We start from the raw sequence: 16,724 nt of genomic DNA, 5'->3' as shown, positions 1-16,724 counted from the left end.
TCCCTAGTATCCAGGGCCCCACACATGCACTGTGTCTGCGCTCTGTTGCGGATGGCTGGGGCTGGGTGTTCAGCAGTCTTGGGCTCCCTCTCCCTCCCCGCTCCGACTTGTCTCCTCCCGCCGGGAGCTGGGGGGAGGGGCGCTCGGCTCCCGCGGGGCCGGGGCTTGTATCTTACCCCTTTCACCAGGCGCTGGGTTCTCGCAGGTGTGGATGTGGTCTGGATATTGTCCTGTGTCCTCTGGTCTTTATTCTAGGAAGGGTTGTCTTTGTTATATTTTCATAGATATATGTGGTTTTGGGAGGAGATTTCCGCTGCTCTACTCACACCGCCATCTTGGCTCTGCCTCCATAACCACATTGTTTTTCATGTGAAACCTTCATAAGAGTGTATATCAATGATACCTTAAAATAAATAAGAAGTAAGGCTATCATAAACCACAGATTAGAAATTTTGTCCCAAATACACAAAAATTTTCCTGACTGAACCAAATCATCAGAGACCTAGGTGCCTGGATCACTCTATTTTGGTGTCATTATTCCTTACTAGTAGTTGAAGTGCTGGCCATTGGCTGACATTCAGGACCATTACATCCATTTATCATTTACTGAATGGACAAGGCAGACACCAATTACAATAGTTGGGATGAGAATTTAATAATGTATATATAACTGTCAAATCACTATGTTGTACACTTGGGACCAATATAATATTGCCTGTCAACTACACTTCAATAAAAAAATACAAATAAATATATACATACATACATTTAAAAGACAGGGCTGCTTCTTTATGAGAATGCAAAGTTGTTTCAGGCCTCACTGCCAGAAAATGTTCACTATGACTGGCTTTTTATTTGACACTCTAATTCCTGTAACTACATTACATTCTTTGTGTGGCCTGACACATTTCTCAGAGCTGATTCACGGCCAATGTGTATGTGACATTTTGGGGGTATTAAACTCATCTGGGGTATTAATTCCATCCAGAAATCAGATTTTCTCATTTACTTCTTAAATACCATAGCTTATGTTTTTTAATAGATTCTTTTTGGAACATGGTAGGGCAGAAATAAAAGAATTACACAACTATTGTAAAAAAATAAGGCTACTACAATTTCCACCCATACTTGGCTAAGGTGGTTCCTTGAAATACAAAATGGCCTTACACCATGGCCCAGTGACTTTCCAACAATAAATTGCAAATCACTTGTAGATCATTTAATAAGGCAAGACATGGTAATATTTGCCCTTACCATTTAAGACAAGGTACATAGATGCACGACTGTCTTCCTTCTCACAAGCCTCGAAGAAAGGTTCAAGCATAGTTTATATAAAGATTTGAGAGCTCTTTGCAACAAAATCCAGAAAAACTCGACATGTTAGATCTTCTTGAGAACTGGGTGCAAGTTATAGACCCAGGAAACTGCACACACCACAAACTTGCATTCAGTTTCTGGTGGTCCATAGATATCTTCCACATCCACTTATGAGCTTGAAGAACTCCTTTCTAGAAAATGGCCATCTTCGACACAAGCCACTAGAGCTCAGAGCCTAAGTCCTGAGAGAAAAATCCTGTATATTACATGATTTTCATGTAAAAGGTTCAAAGATGGGTAAGGGATTAGGGATAGCTCCTACTCACATTACTTAGTAATAAAATTCTCATACTGTGATTAACTGCCTCAAAATACCCTGCTTTTGCACAGTGACTCCACATCATCACTCGGTATTGTACAGCAGTAACCCTGCCTCATCCAACTTCCTTACCCAGGCCTATTACTCTTCACAGGACCTCCCTCCACCTAATATTAAATAGTTGGTGTTTGCCTCCAGTGACTAGAACATAAGTTCCATGAGGGCAGAACTTTGTTTTGCTCAAGGATGTACCTCTGGAGTGTTTAAGAGGCACTCAGATGTTTTTTGAATAAATATTCTACAGGATTCTCTACAGCAGGTTTTTGTAAATAGTTTTACTGAACTCAGTCATGCTCATTCACTTACATATCACTTATGGCAGCTTTCACACAATAATGGCAGAGCTGAAGACTTGAACAGGGACCACATAGCCTGCAAAGCCTCAAATATTTACTGTATCTGGCCCTTTACAGAAAAATATGACCAACCCCCAGTAGCATTCATTTGGTCCTTATTTCTCAAGCTAGACTGGAAGCACCCCAGGTACAGAAGTTAGGTCCTAATACTCCTTAGAGCCTAGAACAGAGTAGATACTTAAAAATAGCTCAGTACAAAAATACAGATTTCTGACATAAAATATAAATTATTCTTGTACTGTTAAATATAGAGTTGGTGTTTTCCATCCTCAATGCATTTCTAGCATGGGCATGAGCGAAGAATACCTATGTTCAATGTTTTGGGGGACAGAGAAGAGATACTAAGTAATAGTGAGCTTTCTAGTTCAAACGCATGATCATGTTATCTTTATAATGTGAATCCAACACAACTGGAAAGCTCCTCCTTGATATGTTTCGGGAAAATGATTTTGAGGTGAACCACAGTTATTTTCTCAATGTCAAAATCACTTTGATGATGTAACATTTCTTTTGATGCCGGCGCATCATGGGCTCTCAGCAGTCACCAAGTGGATCACTCTCTCAGAAGCATTGTGCTTATTAAGTTTTTCAAATTACTATTAGCTGAAAAAGGGCATCAAGATTTTTATCGCTTTGCCAATTCTAATATATGCTCATCATTTCCCAATCCTTTAAGTTATGGACTTTATTTTCATTCTCTTAAAAAGTTTAATTTACATAGGTGTCATTGGTTTTAAGAAACTGAAGAGTAAGTGGCTACTTCTAGGCATGATTTCAGCGTGAGTGCAGAGGTGAACAAATAGAGACTTTTTCATATTAGGTATGTCATTTGAAAACACTGTAGCCCATGGACTAAGAAAGAAATGGGAAGGGCTAGGAACCTTACTGAATTATCTTTGCCAAGTTATTGTGAATAAGAAACAATATACACAATGATATACAATCACTTGAGAAAACTGTTGTTTATTTAGAAAAAAGGTTACACTGGTAGAATTCAGTTGATAAAAAATTTTCTTTTAAAAATGTCACTGTGAAACTTTCCCAGATGAAAGTTCAGCAATACAGAGCTTCTCTAGCTGTAGAATTAAACACAATTAACTTTTGATCTCCCCTCCCACCAATTTGTCTACCATAATTACAAGAAAAAATGACCAAGGACAAGTGAGTGCTGGTACCTTCTTCTTTTTTTCAACAGGTTTTAATGTTGTACACATACTATATAAAATGATTCCTAAGCATTGCATAAGACTGCTCTCATTTTGTTTTTAGTGACCAATATTAACAACAAGCCAAATAATGAATTTAAACTGTGTTTTAAAATCAGGTAAATTCAAAATGGTTCAATATTGTTCATTTTCAGTTTCAAACAATGGAAAGGAAGCATTTCAGACTGAAACAAACAAAAAACCCCAACTAAACCCAGGCAATGCTTAGTTAACCTAAAAGGAAATTCTGTACACATGTAACCTTATTTGTTTTTTGGGAACTCTATGCAGCACATTGTGCTAGAAGTATGGAATAGTTAACACTTTCAGTCATTTACTGGAAATAAACGTAGAAATTAAGCAAAAAGTTTAAAACTTTAATGCACAACTCAACTTCCAAGTTTTCAGCATGGAGCAATAAAGCAGATAACTGAATAACTTAAGTAGATGCAAATGGACTGGCCCTCTTCATTCATAATTCTTGGCAATCTACTCAGGAAAATTAATTTCTTGATGCAGATGAACAATTCCATTCCAATCTCATCTGAAAGAAAGAAGGTGATTTTATTTCCAAAAAAGGAAAGGAGGAGAAAGGTAAGGAAGAAGGGAGGGAGAGAGGAGGGGAAGGGGAGAGATAGAGGGGGAAGAGGGAAAGCAGGATGGAAGGAGAGGAGGAGAGAGGAAGAAAGGAAGGAAGATTGATTTAAGAAAGAAATCAGTGAGTTTTGTCAGTAACAAAGGCTTGAATAAAGTCTCTCAATGAGGATGAAAAATATCTGTATTTTTGATCATCTACTCTTAGAAACCATTAAAGACAGGGCACACTATGATGACTTTTAAAAAAAACCGATGAGTATTTTGGCTGAGATGGAGGGATCAGAAGAGAAAAAGGAGGGAAAAACGAAATAGAAGTAAAACATTCCACAGGGGCAAGCAATAGCTTGTCAAAACTAAACAGAACACACAGCCATGAAAAGGAATTAATTTTACATGATCAACAAAAAGATGACATTTCATTTTTCACAAGGACACAATTTTAACAGTGACTTATATTAAGATGCAGTGCCTGCTAAATTATAAAAATTGCTTTAAAAATATATTGACTTGGAGGGAGGGGCGGAAGATGGCGGCGTGAGTAGAGCAGTGGAAATCTCCTCCCAAAACCACATATATCTATGAAAATATAACAAAGACAACCCTTCCTAGAATAAAGACCAGAGGACACAGGACAATATCCAGACCACATCTGCACCTGACAGAACCCAGCGCCTCGCGAAGGGGGTGAGATACAAGCCCCGGCCCCGCGGGAGCTGAGCGCCCCTCCCCCCAGCTCCCGGCGGGAGAAGAGCAGGCAGAGCGGGAGGGAGACGGAGCCCAGGACTGCCGAGCACCCAGCCCCAGCCATCCAGGCCAGAGCGCAGACACAGTGCGTGCCCAGGGGGCCCTGGATACTAGGGAAACAGGGCAGCAGGAACAGTGAGCGGGCACTGGAGGCTGGGCGCCAGAGGACATAAGAAAAGCGCGCAGCCATTTTTTTTTTTGCTTTTTTGCTGTTTTGTTTTGGCGAGCGCTTTTTGGAAGTCTTAAAGGGATAGGGACCCCAATACTAGGGAAACAGGGTAGAAAGACCGGTGAGCAGAGGCCTGCGGTTGGCACCGGAGAATAAAGAAAAACTTTTTTTTTTTTTAATTAAAAACTTTTTTTTTTTTTTAATTTAAAAATGTTTTTTTTCTTTTTTTTTTTTTTTGGTGGTCGTTGTTTTGTTTTGGCGGGTGCTTTTTGGAAGTCTTAAAGGGGCAGGGTGGGTCACTTAATCCAGAGGTAGGGAATCCGGGATCTCTGGGAACCCTAACCCCTGGGCTGCAGGGAGCAGGGAGGCCCCTTATGGAGATAAATAGCCACCCAGCAGCTCCTGCTCCAACGCGACTCCACCATTTTGGAGTAGCTGCCCAAGCCAGGCCACACCCACAGCAACAGCGGAGATTAACTCCGTAGCAGCCGGGCAGGAAGCAGAAACCCTGTCTGCGCGCAGCTGCGCAGCACAAGCCACTATAGGTCGCTGTTCTCCTAGGAGAGGAGGGCCACAAACCAACAAGAAAGGAAGTCCTTCCAGCCGTCACTCGTCCCAGCTCTGCAAACTATTCCTATCACCATGAAAAGGCAAAGCTACAGGCAGACAAAGATCACAGAGAAAACACCAGAGAAGGAGACAGACCTAACCAGTCTTCCTGAAAAAGAATTCAAAATAAGAATCATAAACATGCTGACAGAGATGCAGAGAAATACGCAAGAGAAATGGGATGAAGTCCGGAAGGAGATCACAGATGCCAGAAAGGAGATCACAGAAATGAAACAAACTCTGGAAGGGTTTATAAGCAGAATGGATAGAATGCAAGAGGCCATTGATGGAATTGAAATCAGAGAACAGGAACGCATAGAAGCTGACATAGAGGGAGACAAAAGGATCTCCAGGAAGGAAACAATATTAAGAGAACTGTGTGACCAATCCAAAAGGAACAATATCCGTATTATAGGGGTCCCAGAAGAAGAAAAGAGAGGAAAAGAGATGGAAAGTATCTTAGAAAAATTATTGCTGAAAACTTCCCTACACTGGGGGAGGAAGTAATCGAACAGACCACAGAAATACACAGAACCCCCAACAGAAAGGATCCAAGAAGGGCAACACCAAGACACATAATAATTAAAATGGCAAAGATCAAGGACAAGGAAAGAGTGTTAAAGGCAGCTAGAGAGAAAAAGGTCACCTATAAAGGGAAACCCATCAGGCTAACGTCAGATTTCTCAACAGAAACCCTACAGGCCAGAAGAGAATGGCATGATATATTTAACACAATGAAACAGAAGGGCCTTGAACCAAGGATACTGTATCCAGCACGACTATCATTCAAAAATGACGGTGGGATTAAACAATTCCCAGACAAACAAAAGCTGAGGGAATTTGCTTTCCACAAACCACCTCTACAGGACATCTTACAGGGACTGCTCTAGATGGGAGCACTCCTAGAAAGAGCACAGCACAAAACACCCAACATATGAAGAATCGAGGAGGAGAGACAAGAAGGGAGAGAAGAAAAGAATCTCTAGACAGTGTATATAAAAGCTCAATAAGCGAGCTAAGTTAGGCAGTAAGATACTAAAGAGGCTAACCTTGAACCTTTGGTAACCACGAATTTAAAGCCTGCAATGGCAATAAGTACATATCTTTCAATAGTCACCCTAAATGTTAAAGGGTTGAATGCACCAATCAAAAGACACAGAGTAACAGAATGGATAAAAAAGCAAGACCCATCTATATGCTGCTTACAAGAAACTCACCTCAAACCCAAAGACATGTACAGACTAAAAGTCAAGGGATGGAAAAACATATTTCAAGCAAACAACAGTGAGAAGAAAGCAGGGGTTGCAGTACTAATATCAGACAAAATAGACTTCAAAACAAAGAAAGTAACAAGAGATAAAGAAGGACACTACATAATGATAAAGGGCTCAGTCAAACAAGAGGATATAACCATTCTAAATATATATGCACCCAACACAGGAGCACCAGCATATGTGAAACAAATACTAACAGAACTAAAGGGGGATATAGACGGCAATGCATTCATTCTAGGAGACTTCAACGCGCCACTCACTCCAAAGGGTAGATCCACGGACAGAAAATAAATAAGGACACGGAGGCACTGAACAACACAGTAGAGCAGATGGACCTAATAGACATCTATAGAACTCTACATCCAAAAGCAGCGGGATATACATTCTTCTCAAGTGCACATGGAACACTCTCCACAATAGACCACATACTAGGCCACAAAAAGAGCCTCAGAAAATTCCAAAAGATTGAAATCCTACCAACCAACTTTTCAGACCACAAAGGCATAAAACTAGAAATAAACTGTACAAAGAAAGCAAAGAGGCTCACAAACACATGGAGGCTTAACAACACGCTCCTAAATAATCAATGGATCAATGACCAAATCAAAATGGAGATCCAGCAATATATGGAAACAAATGACAACAACAACACTAAGCCCCAACTTCTGTGGGACACAGCAAAAGCAGTCTTAAGAGGAAAGTATATAGCAATCCAAGCATATTTAAAAAAGGAAGAGCAATCCCAAATGAATGGTCTAACGTCACAATTATCGAAATTGGAAAAAGAAGAACAGATGAGGCCTAAGGTCAGCAGAAGGAGGGACATAATAAAGATCAGAGAAGAAATAAATAAAATTGAGAAGAATAAAACAATAGCAAAAATCAATGAAACCAAGAGCTGGTTCTTCGAGAAAATAAACAAAATAGACAAGCCTCTAGCCAGACTTACTAAGAAGAAAAGAGAGTCAACACAAATCAACAGTATCAGAAACGAGAAAGGAAAAATCACAACGGACCCCACGGAAATGCAAATAATTATTGGAGAATACTATGAAAACCTATATGCTAACAAGCTGGGAAACCTAAGAGAAATGGACAACTTCCTAGAAAAATATAACCTCCCAAGATTGACCCAGGAAGAAACAGAAAATCTAAACAGACCAATTACCAGCAACGAAATTGAAGCGGTAATCAAAAAACTACCAAAGAACAAAACCCCCGGTCCAGATGGATTTACCTCAGAATTTTATCAGACATACAGGGAAGACATAATACCCATTCTCCTTAAAGTTTTCCAAAAAATAGAGGAGGAGGGGATACTCCCAAACTCATTCTATGAAGCTAACATCACCCTAATACCAAAACCAGGCAAAGACCCCACCAAAAAAGAAAACTACAGACCAATATCCCTGATGAACGTAGATGCAAAAATACTCAACAAAATATTAGCAAACCGAATTCAAAAATACATCAAAAGGATCATACATCATGACCAAGTGGGATTCATCCCAGGGATGCAAGGATGGTACAACATTCGAAAGTCCATCAACATCATCCACCACATCAACAAAAAGAATGACAAAAACCACATGATCATCTCCATAGATGCTGAAAAAGCATTTGACAAAGTTCAACATCCATTCATGTTAAACACTCTCAGCAAAATGGGAATAGAGGGCAAGTACCTCAACATAATAAAGGCCATCTATGATAAACCCACAGCCAACATTATATTGAACAGCGAGAAGCTGAAAGCATTTCCTCTGAGATCGGGAACTAGACAGGGATGCCCACTCTCTCCACTGTTAATTAACATAGTACTGGAGGTCCTAGCCACGGCAATCAGACAAAATAAAGAAACACAAGGAATCCAGATTGGTAAAGAAGAAGTTAAACTGTCACTATTTGCAGATGACATGATACTGTACATAAAAAACCCTAAAGACTCCACCCCAAAACTACTAGAACTGATATCGGAATACAGCAAAGTTGCAGGATACAAAATCAACACACAGAAATCTGTGGCTTTCCTCTATACTAACAATGAACCAACAGAAAGAGAAATCAGGAAAACAACTCCATTCACAATTGCATCAAAAAAAATAAAATACCTAGGAATAAACCTAACCAAAGAAGTCAAAGACTTATACTCTGAAAACTACAAGTCACTCTTAAGAGAAATTAAAGGGGACACTAACAGATGGAAACTCATCCCATGCTCGTGGCTAGGAAGAATTAATATCGTCAAAATGGCCATCCTGCCCAAAGCAATATACAGATTTGATGCAATCCCTATGAAACTACCAGAAACATTCTTCAATGAACTGGAACAAATAATTCAAAAATTCATATGGAAACACCAAAGACCCCGAATAGCCAAAGCAATCCTGAGAAAGAAGAATAAAGTAGGGGGGATCTCACTCCCCAACTTCAAGCTCTACTATAAAGCCATAGTAATCAAGACAATTTGGTACTGGCACAAGAGCAGAGCCACAGACCAATGGAACAGACTAGAGAATCCAGACATTAACCCAGACATATATGGTCAATTAATATTTGATAAAGGAGCCATGGACATACAATGGCGAAATGACAGTCTCTTCAACAGGTGGTGCTGGCAAAACTGGACAGCTACATGTAGGAGAATGAAACTGGACCATTGTCTAACCCCATATACAAAAGTAAACTCAAAATGGATCAAAGACCTGAATGTAAGCCATGAAACCATTAAACTCCTGGAAGAAAACATATGCAAAAACCTCTTAGACATAAACATGAGTGACCTCTTCTTGAACATATCTCCCCGGGCAAGGAAAACAACAGGAAAAATGAGTAAGTGGGACTATATTAAGCTGAAAAGCTTCTGTACAGCAAAAGACACCATCAATAGAACAAGAAGGATCCCTACAGTATGGGAGAATATATTTGAAAATGACACATCCGATAAAGGCTTGACGTCCAGAATATATAAAGAGCTCACACGCCTCAACAAACAAAAAACAAATAACCCAATTAAAAAATGGGCAGAGGAACTGAACAGACAGTTCTCCAAAAAAGAAATACAGATGGCCAACAGACACATGAAAAGATGCTCCACATCGCTAATTATCAGAGAAATGCAAATTAAAACTACAATGAGGTATCACCTCACACCAGTAAGGATGGCTGCCATCCAAAAGACAAACAACAACAAATGTTGGCGAGGCTGTGGAGAAAGGGGAACCCTCCTACACTGCTGGTGGGAATGTAAGTTAGTTCAACCATTGTGGAAAGCAGTATGGAGGTACATCAAAATGCTCAAAACAGACTTACCATTTGACCCAGGAATTCCACTCCTAGGAATTTACCCTAAGAACGCAGCAATCAAGTTTGAGAAAGACAGATGCACCCCTATGTTTATTGCAGCACTATTTACAATAGCCAAGAATTGGAAGCAACCTAAATGTCCATCAATAGATGAATGGATAAAGAAGATGTGGTACATATACATAATGGAATACTACTCAGCCATAAGAAAAGGGCAAATCCAATCATTTGCAGCAACATGGATGGAGCTGGAGGATATTATGCTCAGTGAAACAAGCCAAGCGGAGAAAGAGAAATACCAAATGATTTCACTTATCTGTGGAATATAAGAACAAAGGAAAAACTGAAGGAACAAAACAGCAGCAGAATCACAGAACTCAAGAATGGACTAACAGGTACCAAAGGGAAAGGGACTGGGGAGGATGGGTGCGTAGGGAGGGATAAGGGGGGGAGAAGTAGGAGGGTATTAAGATTAACATGCATGGGGGGGGTAGGAGAAAAGGGAGGGCTGTACAACACAGAGAAGGCAAGTAGTGATTCTACAACATTTTGCTATGCTGATGGACAGTGACTGTAAAGGGGTTTATAGGGGAGACCTGGTATAGGGGAGAGCCTAGTAAACATAATATTCGTCATGTAAGTGTAGATTAGTGTTACCAAAAACAAAGCAAAAAAAAAAGGGCAGTTCCTGTGTGGTAACCTCCAACGAGTTCTACACAAGGGTATAAAGGGCATATAAAAGTGTAGGCAAAGGGTCTGTTTGTGTTTATACAGAGGATCAAAGCCTAATTGGGTACTCCGAAAATGAACTAAGATACGATATGAAAAAGAACTTCCAACATCTGCACTCTCTGGAAGACTCATGCCAGAAGAAGATCATCAAAAATCCCCAACAAAGATCCACGCACTGCTACAGGTGTAGATGCACTCATCCCACCAGCTCCTGGACTTGCCATGGGAATGAGGAAGGAGATATCTAAGCTGGCCTGTGCATACAGTAAAACAACAAATTTGTCTGGATCTATACTGTTGGAACTCAACCAAGAATTTGGAGAAGTGCAAATTGTAGCGCTCCAAAGTCTTACAACTACAGACTATTTACTGTTAAAAGAACATATGGCATGTGAACAGTCCCCAGGAATGGGTTGTTTTAATTTGTCTGATTTCTCTCAGACTGTTCAAGTTCAGTTGGACAATATCCACCATATCATAGATAAGTTTTCACAAATGCCTAAGGTGCCTAACTGGTTTTCTTGGTTTCACTGGAGATGGCTGGTAATTACAGATATGCTTTGGTTATGTAACTATACTCCTATTATGTTAATGTGTGTGCGCAATTTAAGTAGTACCTTAAAACCTATCCATGCTGAAGTTACTCTACAAGAAGATATGTCAAAGAAATAATCAATCTTCCCATGTTTTCTTCCGCCTGCTACTTCTATAGCTTTTCTTCTTCCTTCCTAATTACAACCCTTAAATAGAATTCGTGCCTCATATCAAATTTACCGAGTATCATAATTCTTCCAAGTGGTAAAGATACCTCAAGACAAATGCTGGGCATAGAAGCCACAGGGCATAAATATGCAAAGAAGTAAAAAGCTAACCTTTTCAAACAATAAGGCTTCCCTCTCACTTACCAACTTCACATTTCCCTGTATGGCCCCGGAAGATGACTGGTTAGCCAGAGACGGGTAAGATTCCTCAAGGGAGGAACAACCTAAGACAGGCACAGTCGCAGGGGGGCCATCAGGTGAGAAATTGGGGATCAACAGAGGTGAGGCTTAGAACCTCACCCCCCCTGTTCTGAGAGAAATCTTCTGCATACGTGGATGTTTTATTGCCCTGGTCTAGCTTGGATTAACACACAGTCTTCAGGCACACACCTGATCATCTACATTTGCTCTCTTACAACACTAAACTATGTTTTCTACCTTTATCTTGTATCTACCTACCACTTCAGCATTTTATTAAAAATAATAATAATAGAGAGAGAAATGTGGTATCCACATATAAATCAAGTATAAAAACCAAATGAGTATTCATATTTGAACTGACTGTTTAGAGTTCATAATGCATGAGCAAAACCGAAAGTTTCTGTGATGACTGCCCTTGTACTGTTCACTATGTAACTTATTCATTATGTAAGAATTTGTTCTACATGTAAGAACTTGTTTGTTATGCCTCAGAAGATTGGAGACTGACGAAAATTAGGCTTGGGGTGGATTAATGATTGTGCATTGAGCATTGACTCCCCTATACAGAATTTTATTGTCGTTAACAACCATTTGATCAATAAATATGAGAGATGCCGTCACAAAAAAAAAAAAAAAAAGGACAGACTTCCAATGGTAAAATAAATAAGTAACCGGGATGTAATGTATAGCATAAGGAATATAGTCAAGATATTGTAACAGCTTGGTAGGGTGATAGCTGGAACCTAGAATTATGTATATAAATGTTCTACCACTGTGTTGTACACTTGAAACTAATGTAATGTAATACTGTGCGTCAACTACCCTTCAATAAAAAATAATTATTAAAAAAAAATATGTATTGACTAAAGTATACTCATTTCCTTTTATGTATTGACATTTTTCAAATACTGCATATTGAAGTAAGTTCAAAACATGATCATTACAACATGTGGCAAATAGTTTCATATCTGCCTAACATTGTTCTCAAATTTTAAACTAATGCTTAATGCATTAAAGTTTATTGACAAAATACTACATTCAAATATTTCATAAAACCAGAGCTAGAAGGGCCTTATAAATCATATGCATGATATGCTGACAAATAATTTATGTACTGTTTCTATACAGCATTCTGTTCATACCAAGTATAAAATCTTGACATTATCAATTGTAATTGTAGATACACTAAATCCATTGTTCATGTCCATCATTTATGACAGATAAACAAAATGTGGTACACATTCATACAGTGGAGCATCATTCAGTTATAAAAAGAAATGAGGTTCTGATACATGCTGCAACATGGATTAACCCTGAAAACATGATGCTAAATAACAGAAGCCAGATACAAAAGGCCACATATTTCATTATTTCGTTTTTATGAAATATCTGAAATAGGCAAAGTCATGAAGACAGAAAGTACATTATTTGTTCCAGGGGCTGGGGCAAGGGGAGAATTGGGGTCTCTTTTTGGGGTGATGGAAATGCTCGAGAATTACTGGTGATTGTTACAACATAGTTAATATACTAAAAACCACTTTTAAATGGCAATTTTTATGTTATGTAAATTTTATCTCAAATTTTTAAAATTACTCCCCAAAAAGTCAATGTTTTACTAAAGAGTATTGTGATATCAGTAGATATATAGGGCCATGTGTAGAATAAAAAATCGATTTTCAATCATCAAGACGTCACAATAGAATTACATCAATGATAGCTTTGATGATATATTTAAGGGCATATCAAAGGATAAAACTGTTGTTGCTGTTAAAATACATGAAGATGATTTTTCCCAGGAACTGAAATTAAAATTTTAACATGATTCCAAAATCCTCAAGCAATATAATCATCCCAATATTGTCAGGCTTATAAGAGTTCACACACAAATACCGCCTATCTACAACATTAAAGAATTGGTTCCAGGAGGTGATTTCTTCTCCTTTCTGAGAAAGGATAACTAAAACAGCGAAATTTTCATTAGAGGATGCTTCTGGATGGTGAATCTTGAGTAAAAATTGTATACACAGGGTCCTTGCTGCAAGAAACTGCCTGGAGGTGAAAACAATATTCTGAAAATCAGTGACTTTGGAATGTCCTGTCAAGGGGATGGTGGTGTGCATTCATCTTCGGACCTAAAGCAGACTCTGATTAAATGGACAGCACCAGAAGCTCTTAGTTAGGGGAGAGAACGTTCTGAGAGTGACGCATGGAGCTTTGGCATCCTCCTCTGGGAGACCTTCAGCTTAGGGGTCTGTCCATACCCTGGAATGGCAAATCAGCAAGCACAAGAGCAAGTGGAAAGAAGATATGGGAGGTCAGTCTCTCAGCAGTGTCCAGAGCATATTTTTAAAATAATGCTGAAGTGTTGGGATAACAAACTTGAAAAGTGCACTCAAAGTCAGTGAACTTCAGAAAGAACTGCCATTAAGAAGAAAGTCACACAGTGATTAAACAGTGCCAAACACAGCCTTCAGGACTCTGTCCTCCAGCAGAGTAGTATTTTCTTCTCATTAACAATGAATTTATACCACATTGCCTGGAACATTCCTCCAAGGTTTTTTTTAAATTAACTATTTTTAAAAAAATATGTGCTACTTTAGCCATTGTAAATAAGAAAAAGGCTCTAAATGCAAGAGATCACAGAGATATCTCTTTTTCACATCTAGGCCTGTTGATGTTTCTCAAAGGGTTTCAGTTCAGAGCTGGGTGTCCTCCATCCTAGACACTTCTATTCTACCAGGGCTATAAACTGCCTTGGAAATACCATGTTTGCAGGACACATTCCAAAAAAGCAGGCTTTCCACTCTGCGAAGACAATATTGTATCTGTAAACATCACTTTCTACTGGGAATTCTCTGGGCATCCTTGGGCTTCCCCCACACCCTGCCCTTTTTTTTGGCCAGACATAGGCCCTATTTATTATACTAGTAAAGTCATTTCCCTATATTCCACCATGCCCTCTTCCTTTGTCAGGGCATCAGGAAACTATTACATGAAATGCCCTCAAAGAGCACCTTCTCAGAGTTGAGACAGCTGATTTCAAATGATGTTATAGAGTGGTGACATCAAGAAGCAACTTTGAAAAGTTACAGTGTTCTGGAGAAAAGAGCAGCTAGACTGGTGATCAACACCGAGAAGAAAAGCAAATATAAAACCAGCCTTCTTATCAGAGGTATTCCTCATAAACACACACATATACATTCTAATTTGATGATCACATTCACCAACAAGGTCCTAATAAATGTTTCAGTAGTTCTCAGATTCCTCATAAAAGAGCCCTCGTGATGGCAACAGATTTTTTTTTAGAGAAGCCATAAACTACAAGCCCACCAAATTCATTATTTTGGGTTCAGTGTCTTCACCTCAAAGGAAGTATCCCCGAATTTAGTTCCCTTCATTTTCATGAGTGTCTGAAGCTGTCAGGATTTCATGATCCTACTTCTCACACATACACACACACCACCCCGAGTAGAAAGACATATATGGGTGAAGGTGACAATTTAAAAAAATGAAGAAAGAAGTTATAGGAAAAAGACAGGGACAACCCTCCTAATTCCTCATTATTCCTTCATTTACCTATATACTACTATCTAGAAATTCTTATCATGGCAAACACAGTCGCTGAGATGTTCCATGTAGATAACATATATCACTGTTAAAACGAACTGAATCTTAGCATACTCAGGATAAATGCATGTGTAGGGATAGTGCCACTTAGAGGTAAATGTGGTAGGGGAGGCTTTTAAATGCTCATGCCCATGTCTAGATAAAAAACAGCACAGCACACCGTAGCAAATATTTGGTCTACCTTAAGTGGAAGAACAGAAACAGACAAATCCTCTTGTTCTCTCCAACTATTTGGTGTCCATGAAAACCAGTGCACAGAACTCACATCAAGTACTTTAAAGAGTATAAAGGATGATAATGAAGGGAAAAATAGTTTGTCTATCATTCCAATCTCCTAATGAAACTTTCACACACATTTAATGATTACTATACACAGAACCAAATGCAAGCATAATAAACCTACTCTCAAAAAATATGGTGCAGCACACAAAGCAATTTATCCTTATACAGTATACTATCAAATGCTGTAAATAGATTGAATCTTCTTTTGAGGGAAAAAACAAAACAAAAAAAGCCAGTGCTATTTCTCATCAATCCCCAAGAGATGTACATGTCTCTATTAAAGTTAACAGAGTATCTGAAACACAGCAGGTAATAAAGAAAAATACTTGACTGTTTGATTGGAAGGAAGTGATGATGTAACTGCCTTCAACAAGATCACAATCTAAGGAGAGGGTCATATGACACACCTGTATATACACAGGAATCAGTTGCTAGGACTCTGTAGGCAAGCTGACACACACACACACACACACACACGTAAGCAATGGGGAACTACTGAGAAAGAAACTTAACTGAACACTCCCTACTCCAATACATATTACCAGCATCTAGGGTTATGCCTTGAACTGGCAAAACATTCCTAAAATAAGCCATCTTTGAGCACTTAGTAGGCCAGTTTCCAAGTACAGACTGAAGAAAAATGTCGCAGAACAGGAATTACAAATCAGTTGTTTACAGGAGCCAGTTCATAATGGAAACAAATGAAGTGACCTGGATGGGGACAGACTGAGGTAAACTATAAAAAATAAAGACTCACTCTATATGAGGGGCACAAGTACCTAAGTGTGTCTTCCTGACTGTTGCTATGAAGAATTCAGGACACGATGTTGCCAGATTCTCCAGTTCTTCAAGAGGAACTGATACTTGGATTTTGTCAACTCTTCATTTTAAAGACAACCAATTTACAAAATGGTAAATATTGTGTGAGATCAAAAAGGTACACCTAACAAGCCACATTCTGCCCAAGGTCTGAGAATTTTCAACCTTGGTTTTAAAGGGTGAGAGAATTAGGACACATACGAAACCAGAGGTGAAAGATGGACCTGCAAAATGTATTAGGCCTCACTGGAGTGAAGGATTAGAATAGGAATGTAGAATAGGAATAAACACAGATGGAAAGGTTAGAGCTAGTTGCTTATGTTCTTTGAAACTAAGAATCAAAGTC

General features: G+C 39.0%; 1 pseudogene; it reads left to right on the top strand.

Annotated features, from left to right (window-relative positions):
- The window catches only part of LOC118923866 (tyrosine-protein kinase Fer-like), a 75,707-nt pseudogene extending 61,527 nt beyond the window's left edge, over positions 1-14,180 (top strand).
- Positions 14,181-16,724: the final 2,544 nt, after the last annotated feature.

Source organism: Manis pentadactyla, chromosome 2 (assembly GCF_030020395.1).
Source record: "Manis pentadactyla isolate mManPen7 chromosome 2, mManPen7.hap1, whole genome shotgun sequence".
In the NCBI taxonomy this organism is placed as follows: domain Eukaryota; kingdom Metazoa; phylum Chordata; class Mammalia; order Pholidota; family Manidae; genus Manis; species Manis pentadactyla.
Note: the sequence above shows the minus strand (reverse complement) of the source record. Positions and strands in the feature narration are given on the sequence as shown.